General features: G+C 40.3%; 1 pseudogene; it reads left to right on the top strand.

The window, feature by feature from the left end:
* The first annotated feature begins 7,368 nt into the window (after positions 1-7,368).
* LOC112579400 lies at positions 7,369-8,373 on the top strand (annotated as a pseudogene).
* Positions 8,374-10,166: the final 1,793 nt, after the last annotated feature.

The raw sequence follows: 10,166 nt of genomic DNA on the forward strand, positions 1-10,166 counted from the left end.
CCTTGGGACTGGCTCTCTTGGAATCCCGAGGTCACACTTAGAAGAGTCTAGGGTGAAAGGCACGTGGAGAGAGAATCTCAGCCATCTCAACAATTCAGTCATCCCAGGTGAGCCCCAAAACAGGTGAGGTCATCTCAGACCATCCAAGCCATTGATGAATACAGCCCCATTAGAGTTCCAAGTGAAACCCACAGATGCTCCAAGAAAAAACGTGAGAGATGATGAATTGTTGGTGTTCTAACTCAATGCAGTACTTGGATGCAATCTCAAAAACGACAGAATGATCTCTGTTCATTTCCAAAGCAAACCATTCAATATCACAGTAATCCAAGTCTATGCCCCAACCAGTAACGCTGAAGAAGCTGAAGTTGAATGCTTCTATGAAGACCTACAAGACCTTTTAGAACTAACACCCAAAAAAGATGTCCTTTTCATTATAGGGGACTGGAATGCAAAAGTAGGAAGTCAAGAAACACCTGGAGTAACAGGCAAATTGGGCCTTGGAATAAGGAATGAAGCAGGGCAAAGGCTAATAGAGTTTTGCCAAGAAAATGCACTGGTCATAACAAACACCCTCTTCCAACAACACAAGAGAAGACTCTATACATGGACATCACCAGATGGTCAACACCGAAATCAGATTGATTATATTCTTTGCAGCCAAAGATGGAGAAGCTCTATACAGTCAGCAAAAATAAGACCAGGAGCTGACTGTGGCTCAGACCATGAACTCCTTATTGCCAAATTCAGTCTGAAATTGAAGAAAGTAGGGAAAACCACTAGGCCATTCAGGTATGACCTAAATCAAATCCCTTATGATTATACAGTGGAAGTGAGAAATAGATTTAAGGGCCTAGATCTGATAGATAGAGTGCCTGATGAACTATGGAATGAGGTTCGTGACATTGTACAGGAGACGGGGATCAAGACCATTCCCATAGAAAAGAAATGCAAAAAAGCAAAATGGCTGTCTGGGGAGGCCTTACAAATAGCTGTGAAAAGAAGAGAAGTGAAAAGCAAAGGAGAAAAGGAAAGATATAAACAGATGAATGCAGAGTTCCAAAGAATAGCAAGAAGAGATAAGAAAGCCTTCTTCAGCGATCAATGCAAAGAAATAGAGGAAAACAACAGAATGGGAAAGACTAGGGATCTCTTCAAGAAAATCAGAGATACCAAAGGAACATTTCATGCAAAGATGAGCTCGATAAAGGACAGAAATGGTATGGACCCAACAGAAGCAGAAGATATCACCGAAGAACTGTACAAAAAAGATCTTCACGATCCAGATAATCACGATGGTGTGATCACTGACCTAGAGCCAGACATCCTAGAATGTGAAGTCAAGTGGACCTTAAAAAGCATCACTATAAACAAAGCTAGTCGAGGTGATGGAATTCCAGTTGAGCTATTCCAAATCCTGAAAGATGATGCTGTGAAAGTGCTGCACTCAATATGCCAGCAAATTTGGAAAACTCAGCAGTGGCCATAGGACTGGAAAATGTCAGTTTTCATTCCAATCCCAAAGAAAGGCAATGCCAAAGAATGCTCAAACTACCACACAATTGCACTCATCTCACACGCTAGTAAAGTAATGCTTAAAATTCTCCAAGCCAGGCTTCAGCAATATGTGAACTGTGAACTTCCTGATGTTCAAGCTGGTTTTAGAAAAGGCAGAGGAACCAGAGATCAAATTGCCAACATCCACTGGATCATGGAAAAAGCAAGAGAGTTCCAGAAAAACATCTATTCTGCTTTATGGACTATGCCAAAGCCTTTGACTGTGTGGATCACAATAAACTGTGGAAAATTCTGAAAGAGATGGGAATACCAGACCACCTGATCTGCCTCTTGAGAAATTTGTATGCAGGTCAGGAAGCAACAGTTAGAACTGGACATGGAACAACAGACTGGTTCCAAATAGGAAAAGGAGTATGTCAAGGCTGTATATTGTCACCCTGTTTATTTAACTTATATGCAGAGTACATAATGAGAAACGCTGGACTGGAAGAAACACAAGCTGGAATCAAGATTGCCGGGAGAAATATCAATAACCTCAGATATGCAGATGACACCACCCTTATGGCAGAAAGTGAAGAGGTACTAAAAAGCCTCTTGATGAAGGTGAAAGTGGAGAGTGAAAAGGTTGGCTTAAAGCTCAACATTCAGAAAACGAAGATCATGGCATTCGGTCCCATCACTTCATGGGAAATGGATGGGGAAACAGTGGAAACAGTGTCAGACTTTATTTTTCTGGGCTCCAAAATCACTACAGATTGGAGTAAAAGACGCTTACTCCTTGTAAGGAAAGTTATGACCAACCTAGATAGCATATTGAAAAGCAGAGACATTACTTTGCCAACAAAGGTTCGTCTAGTCAAGGCTATGGTTTTTCCTGTGGTCATGTATGGATGTGAAAGTTGGACTGTGAAGAAGGCTGAGCACTGAAGAATTGATGCTTTTGAAGTGTGGTGTTGGAGAAGACTCTTGAGAGTCCCTTGGACTGCAAGGCGATCCAATCAGTCCATTCTGAAGGAGATCAGCCCTGGGATTTCTTTGGAAGGAATGATGCTAAAGCTGAAACTCCAGTACTTTGGCCACCTCATGCGAAGAGTTGACTCATTGGAAAAGACCCTGATGCTGGGTGCTGGGAGCGATTGGGGGCAGGAGGAGAAGGGGACGACAGAGGATGAGATGTCTGGATGGCATCACTGAATCGATAGATGTGAGTCTGAGTGAATTGGTGATGGACAGGGAGGCCTGGCATGCTGCAATTCATGGGGTTGCAAAGAGTAGGACACAACTGAGAGACTGATCTGATCTACGTCAATAAGCTTGAAGCGGTTTGTTACACATCAGTACATAACTTATACATTAAATATTTTTTGTTTCTGTTTAGTCGGTATGTCCTGTCTGATCCTTTGGCGACACTGTGGACTGTAGCCCCCCAGGCTCCTTTGTCTCTAGGACTTCCCAGGCAAGAATACTAGAGTGGATTGTCATTCCTTCTCCAGCAGATCTTCCTGATCTAGTGATTGAAGCCACATCTCCTGCATTGCAAGTGGATTCTTTTACCACTGAGCCACCAGGGAAGTCCATATTAGATGTTAAAGGAATATTAAAAATACATTTCATCTTGCCTAAAAGCACAGTTTAAGGTGTAATGGGAAAAATAAGAACTCCTAAAAGGTGTAACTTGTAAAAATAAGAACAATGAGATTCTTATTGAACTAGAAAAATATGAAGGGGCTGAGGGAGCATAGAAGAAGGAGCTTCATAATCATAAGAGGGACAGATTACCAGGGGAGGCAGGAAAAATGTGGTTACCTTTTTACATTGTGTATTTCCCTCTTCATATTAAATCACCTACTTTCTTGCATTCCTCCTTGAAAATATGTGAAGAGCAATAGTGAACTGGCCCAGGAGCCATTTGAAATACTTATTTGATCTTCCTTTCACTGTTTCCCAAATGATAGCCTTACTTGGTGCCTGGCAGACGTTAGATATTCAGTAATATCAGATTATTTGCTGAACAGAGAAACATTTTCTGTGACTTATAAACAGTTACTTAATTTGGGCTTTGTTATTAAAAGGAAATAAAGGTAAAACACCTACTTCATGGGATGTAAACTTTATTTTGGTAATATAACATTTTCTTGTATCAAATTAAGAGAGAAAGAAAACAAGAATACGAGAATGACTTTGTTTCTTGACTGAATGTTAAGCTACTCTTGGTAAGTGTATTAATACTAAGAAGACGAGTAATTTATTATCCTATTTGTTCTCCAAAATCTTAGAAATGGCATTTCCATGTTAAGTGACTGCTCATCCACTTTTATTTTCGAACTTCTAAGCTGTTTTCCCATAAATTTTAGTTTTATATGAGATTCTGAAAACATTGTGTATGCAGTGAATTTCCATAATAAAAGAATCCTGGAAGAATGGTAAGCTTGCCCTTTAAAAGGTTCACTCTGCTGATCTCAATGCCACCCTTTGACATCACAGGTGGCAGGATTGCACTAAGGCTGCTTGGCCAGTCCACCCATTTCACAGGCTTTAAGGTAAGTGAGGAAGCAGTATTTATTGTATTCTGAAACTCTTATTTTTAATCACAACCAATGATTCTGATTGCTATATGTTTGGTCTTGAATTAAAAATGGGGAGAGAATGCAGATAACAAATGGAAGTGACATAAAAATAATTGAATAAATATGAAGTTTTCTATTTATTTTTCTAGTTATGTAAGCTTTCTCTACTTCTGGGAGTTTTAATCATTATCACCATCAACTTTACTTCGTTTTCTCTTACCAGTGAATTAGAAAATGTATATTACAATACTTTATCATTTTGGGCTCCCCTGGTGGTTCGGATGATAAAGAATCTGCCTGCAGTGTGGGAGACCTGGGTTTCATTCCTGGGTTGGGAAGATCCCCTGGAGAAGGGAATGGCAACCCACTCTAGTGTTCTTGCCTGGAGAATTCCATGGATGGAGGAGCCTGGCGGGCTACATTTCATGGGGTTGCAAAGAGTTGGACACAAGTGAATGACTTTCACTTTATTATTTCTACCTTGTCATTAAAAAACTTTTTATTTAAAATGTGTCAATAATACAGGGATGAAAAACTACACAGAGTGAAGTAAATCAAAAAGAGAAAAATAGATATCCTACATTAATGCATATACATGGAATCTAGAAAAATGGCAGAGATAATCTTATTTGCAAAGCAGAAACGGAGACACAGATGTACAGAACAAATGTATGGATACCAAGAAGGAAAGGAGGGATGGGATGAGTTGGGAGATTGGGCTTGACATACATACATTATTGATAATATGTAAAAAACACATATAATTAATGGGAACCTCCTGCACAGCACAGGGAACTCCACTCATGGCTCTGGGGTGACCTCAATGGGAAGGAAAAAAGGGGCTATATGTACATGGATACATATGTACATGGATAACTGATTCACTTTGCTGCACAGGAGAAACTAATACAACATTGTGAAGCAATTATGCTTCAATAAGAATTAATTAAAAATAAAATTAAAACAAAACAAAAAACCAATCAACTTCACTGAAGGATTTTCTAAAATTTCAAACATAATCTTATGGCCTCAAGATCTCCAGAGTACAAGTTCCTTCAGGACAAAGATGGCAAAATAGACCATAGAAATACCGCAGTAACTAGTGTTCCCAAAAAAATCTTTGTTTAACTGCTTGAGATATAAATATGTTATCAATGCAGCTGATGCACTCATTCTATCTCTACTGAAGGTGTTCTAAAGACATCAACTTATGATTCAGGTCTTACTGTAGGGACAAGGTCTGGATCTTGTGATCTCACTAGGGACATTGATGGATGGTATTGAGTCAATATGATTTTCCCTTTCCTAGTATTCAAGTGACCCTCTTTCAGGAATAAAAACAATGTCTTAGAATATTAAGTTACTTTTCTTTTCGTGTGTTTTCCCACCGTGACTACTGCTCCCTTATTTGGAAAAAAAGGCCCCTATCATATAAGGAGAATAGCTAAAATTACCTGTTTTATGATGAGGAAACTGAGGACACAGAGAAGCTGAGACAACGTAGGGACAGAGCTTGGAACGGCCCAAGTGCCTCACTCAAGTTAATAATCTTACTATTATAATATGTATTAAGATTGTCAGTGTTTCTTTGGTTATATATAGAAACAACTTAGCAAAGAAAAATCATCTGTTATTTTCTCCCAAGTTAATGTAATAATTAAACACAGTAAAAATGTCAATTTTACTTTTTTAGTTCATCATAAAGGTCTTTTGAAGACATAACTATGAAGACCATCAAAACGATCTCAGAGTGAAAATGTGAGGAATGTTTTTCTTACCACGTATCAAAATATTTCATTATTTTAAATAAAACATAGTCATAAGTAGTTATAAAATGTGCAGCACTGGACACATAGTACATGGACGATTAGCTTAAAAACTGGGCAGAACGGCAACTCTATAAACAACTTCATGATGGAAGTGACTTTAATCAGTGGAGATACCATTCAGTTAATTGTGTTCAGAGAGCTTGGAAAAACAAAACCAAAATTATCCCATAATTTTACTTGACACTATGTACTAAAGTACTCCAGAAATTTTAAATGTAAATATAAAAATGCAAGTGAATTCAAAGAAAATATTAAAAAGACTTTTGGATTGTGTAGAGCAATGTTTTTTTTGTGTGTGTAATACCAAAGCCAGGTGCCATAAATATCATAGAAAATTGAGTGAAAAAAGTGAAAGTGTTAGTCGCTCAATCGTGTTCGACTCTGGGATTTCATCAACTGTAGCCCACCAGGCTCCTCTGTCCATGGGATTTTCCTGGCAAGACTACTGGAGTGGGTTGCCATTTCCTCCTCCAGGGGATCTTCCCAACCAAGAAGTTGAACCCAGATCCCCTGCATTGAATGCTGATTCTTTACTGTCTGAACCACAATTGAGCACCTAAAAATGAAAGAAATCCATATAGCAGAATCCAACATAAAAAATATTGATATTAAATGATACACTTGGAAAAGATTTAGTAAAATATATAAGGGAGAAAGAATTATGATCCTTGATATGTTAAAAGCTCCTATAAATCAATAATAACATACTAAACAAATAGTGAAAACATATATACAAGCAAGTCAATAAAGTAAATGGAAATAAAAACAATGAAAACATTTTTTTTTTAACCTGCAAGATTGTCAAAGAGTAAAGCTAAATAATTATGGGCAGTGTTGAATGGGATGGTAAGATATTTTATCATAAAATCTTGAATTTGTGTAGACTAGTACCAGTTTTGGAGAAGGCAATGGCACCCCACTCCAGTATTCTTGCCTGGCAAATCCCATGGATGGAGGAGCCTGGTGGGCTGCAGCCCATGGGGTCGCTAGGAGTCGGACACGACTGAGTGACTTCACTTTCACTTTTCACTTTCATACATTGGATAAGGAAATGGCAACCCACTCCAGTGTTCTTGCCTGGCAAATCCCATGGACGGGGGAGCCTGGTGGGCTGCCATCTCTGGGGTCGCACAGAGTCGGACACGACTGAAGTGACTTAGCAGCAGCAGCAGCAGTACCAGTTTTCAGACAACAGTTTGGCAACATCTGTGTGTTTATGTGTGCACACATGTATGTGCAGAAAAACTGCAAAAATATATCACAAACTATCAAGTGTGCTGAGAAATGGGATCCTCAATGTATTTTTAACTAATTTTATAGTTTCTTATATTGACTATGAATAATTTTTTCCAAAAATATGAAACTTTATTCAAAACAAGTAGGTTTCATGATATTAAAATAGACAATCATTACAACCCAAGAATCTTTCTGCAGTTTGAAGAAACTTCAAGACGATGGCTGCAGGAAGGAACTATACAACAGTCACCAAATTTATCCTCTTAGGATTTTCGGATTCTCCCAAGTTCAAGATTGCTCTCTTTGCCGTGTTCATGGGGACTTACGTCTTGACAGCAGCCTGGAACCTGGGTCTCACCATCCTGATTCGGACGGACTCCCACCTACATACACCCATGTCTGTCTTCCTCAGCAACTTATCCTTCTTAGAGTTCTGCTATGTCATTTCCACAACCCCCAAAATGCTCTCGGACTTCTTCAGGAAGCCTGCACTCACCTCCTTTACTGGTGCACCGTGTGGCACTTCTTGTTCTCTAGCTGGGGTCTGACTGAGTGCTGTCTGCTGGCGGCCATGGCTTATGATCGCTACGTTGCCATTTGCAGTCCTCTGCTCTACACAGCCACCATGTGCCCCTCTCTCTGCGTGCAGACGGTGGCAGGATCTTTATAACTGGATTCCTTGGCTCATTCATTCAGTTGTGTGCCTTACTTCAGCTCCACTTCTGTGGACTACATGTTATCCATCACCCCTTCTGTGACCTGCCTCAATTATTAGTCCTCTCCTGCTCCGACACCTTCTTCCTACAATGATAAAATTCGTGACAGCAGTGATTTTTGGTGCGATCTCCATCTTAATCATCATGATAGCCTATGGTTACGCCATTGCCACCATCCTGAAGATCAACTCTGTTGAAGGCAGGGCCAAGGCCGTCAACACCTGTGCTTCCCACCTGACAGCAGCGATCTTTTTCTCTGGATCAGGTCTCTTCGTCTACACGCACCCCAGAGCTGGCAGTTCTCTGGGCTATGACGTCAGTCTCCTATACAGTGGTGATCCCCATGTTGAATCCTTTGATTTACAGTCTGAGGAACAAGGAAATCAAAGATGCTCTTAAGAGGTGTAAGAAGAAGGGAATGTTTTCCCATTGTCATGGTTAATTAAAGGTCTGGGAGCCTCATGACCTGTGGACTAGAAGTTTCTAGACTATGCAAGGGAAATGAATTTAACATTATTCAAAAGGGTTTCAAGTGAGTCAATCCATCTAAATCCACACTGGCTCAGCACCTTGCAAATCCTGCAGTTTCTTTAAGTCTTGATTGTTGACTCTCCTTTCTTACACCAGCAATGACTTCACAAAGCACTTGATATAGTAATTTTTATGTCCATATAACCTTCAATTTCTCAGTATTTGACCCTTGCATACTCTTTCAGAATTTCAGACTGCAGGCTGGAGGGGATGGGACTAAATACGAGTTCAGGAAAAAATGTTTCTCATACACAACATTGCAAGTAGAACAATGACCGCTTTGTCACAGACTGCAAACTCTCCAGGTGCCTAGGCGATTCCAGGATGAAAGGACAGACGTGGAGAGGAGCATAACTTTACACTTTGACATAACTCGCCTGCTGTGGAAAACACCATGCGTAGTGTAGTCTAGAATTCGTTTTCTGGGTTTCTGTTTTTAGCACCTAATGTCAACAGTTGAACGAACAAGGGGATTTCCATGCTACTATGCTGACGGAGAAGGCAATGGCAACCCACTCCAGTACTCGTGCCTGGAAAATCCCATGGACGGAGGAGCCTGGTAGGCTGCAGTCCATGGGGTCGCTGAGAGTTGGACACGACTGAGCGACTTCACTTCACTTTATGCTGACCTGGGAGAGCTAAAATACAAAGAAAAGAAGTGATCATTTGAATTCTGAAGTAGATTGAAAAGATTGAAAGTGAAAGTCGCTCAGTTGTGTCCAACTCTTTGCCACCCCATGGACTATACAGTCCATGGAGTTCTCCAGGCCAGAATACTGGAGTGGATAACCTTACCCTTCTCCAGGGGTTCCTCCCAACCCAGGGATTGAACCCAGGTCTCCCACATGCAGGCTGATTCTTTACCAACTGAGCCACGAGGGAAGCCCAACTGAAAGATTGCATTTCTGTTATTATGGCAGATTGGATGGTATAGATGTACCCACCACTGTTAAACAGCTAAAGACATTGGACAGAATGGTTTTAGAAAATATTTTTAAATACACTTATGAGCAGGCAAAGAAGGAAAAGGAAATCTCCAACTTTCAAATCTAAAGAACAATCAGGAATCCTGAGAGTAAAGGCAGCCCTGAATATGACTTTCACATTGGGAAATTTGTTGAACTCTAGTAATATTTGGCTTGTTTGCTTTTACTTTTTACTGGTGTATAGCCAGCCAGTTAAGAAGATTGTGATAGTTTCAGGTGAACAGCAAAGGGACTGAGCCATACATTCACATGTATCCATTCTCCCCCAAACTCTCCTCCCACCCAGGCTGCCAGATAACACTGAGCACAGTTTCCCGTGTTATACGGTAGGTCCTTGGTTATCCCTTTCAAATATGTACCCCAGTATGTACATGTCCATCCCAAACTCCCTAACTATCCCCCCCCCATCCACCCTTTCCCTGGCAACCATGAATTCTTTCTCTAAGTCTGTGAGTCTCCTTCTGTTTTGTAAGCATATTCATTTGTATCATTTCTTTTGAGACTGTGCATGTAAGAAACATCATATGATATTTTTCCTTCTCTGTCTGACATACTTCTTCATTCAGTGTGACAATCCATGTCACTACAAATTGGCCTGTGTTTTGACAAGCACACAAGAGAGACTTGGGGGGAGAGAGAGAGACCAAGCCCAAACTCTCAGGGAGAATTTAATTGGAGACCCAGACATCCATACGAGAGTCCAGCAGACTAGACTTTGGTAGGAGAGGAAATTAAGGGGAAAAAAATCCTATCTCAGGAAAAAGAGATCTTAACTTTCTGAGG

The sequence above is a fragment of the Bubalus bubalis genome, chromosome 16 (genome assembly GCF_019923935.1).
Source record: "Bubalus bubalis isolate 160015118507 breed Murrah chromosome 16, NDDB_SH_1, whole genome shotgun sequence".
NCBI lineage: Eukaryota > Metazoa > Chordata > Mammalia > Artiodactyla > Bovidae > Bubalus > Bubalus bubalis.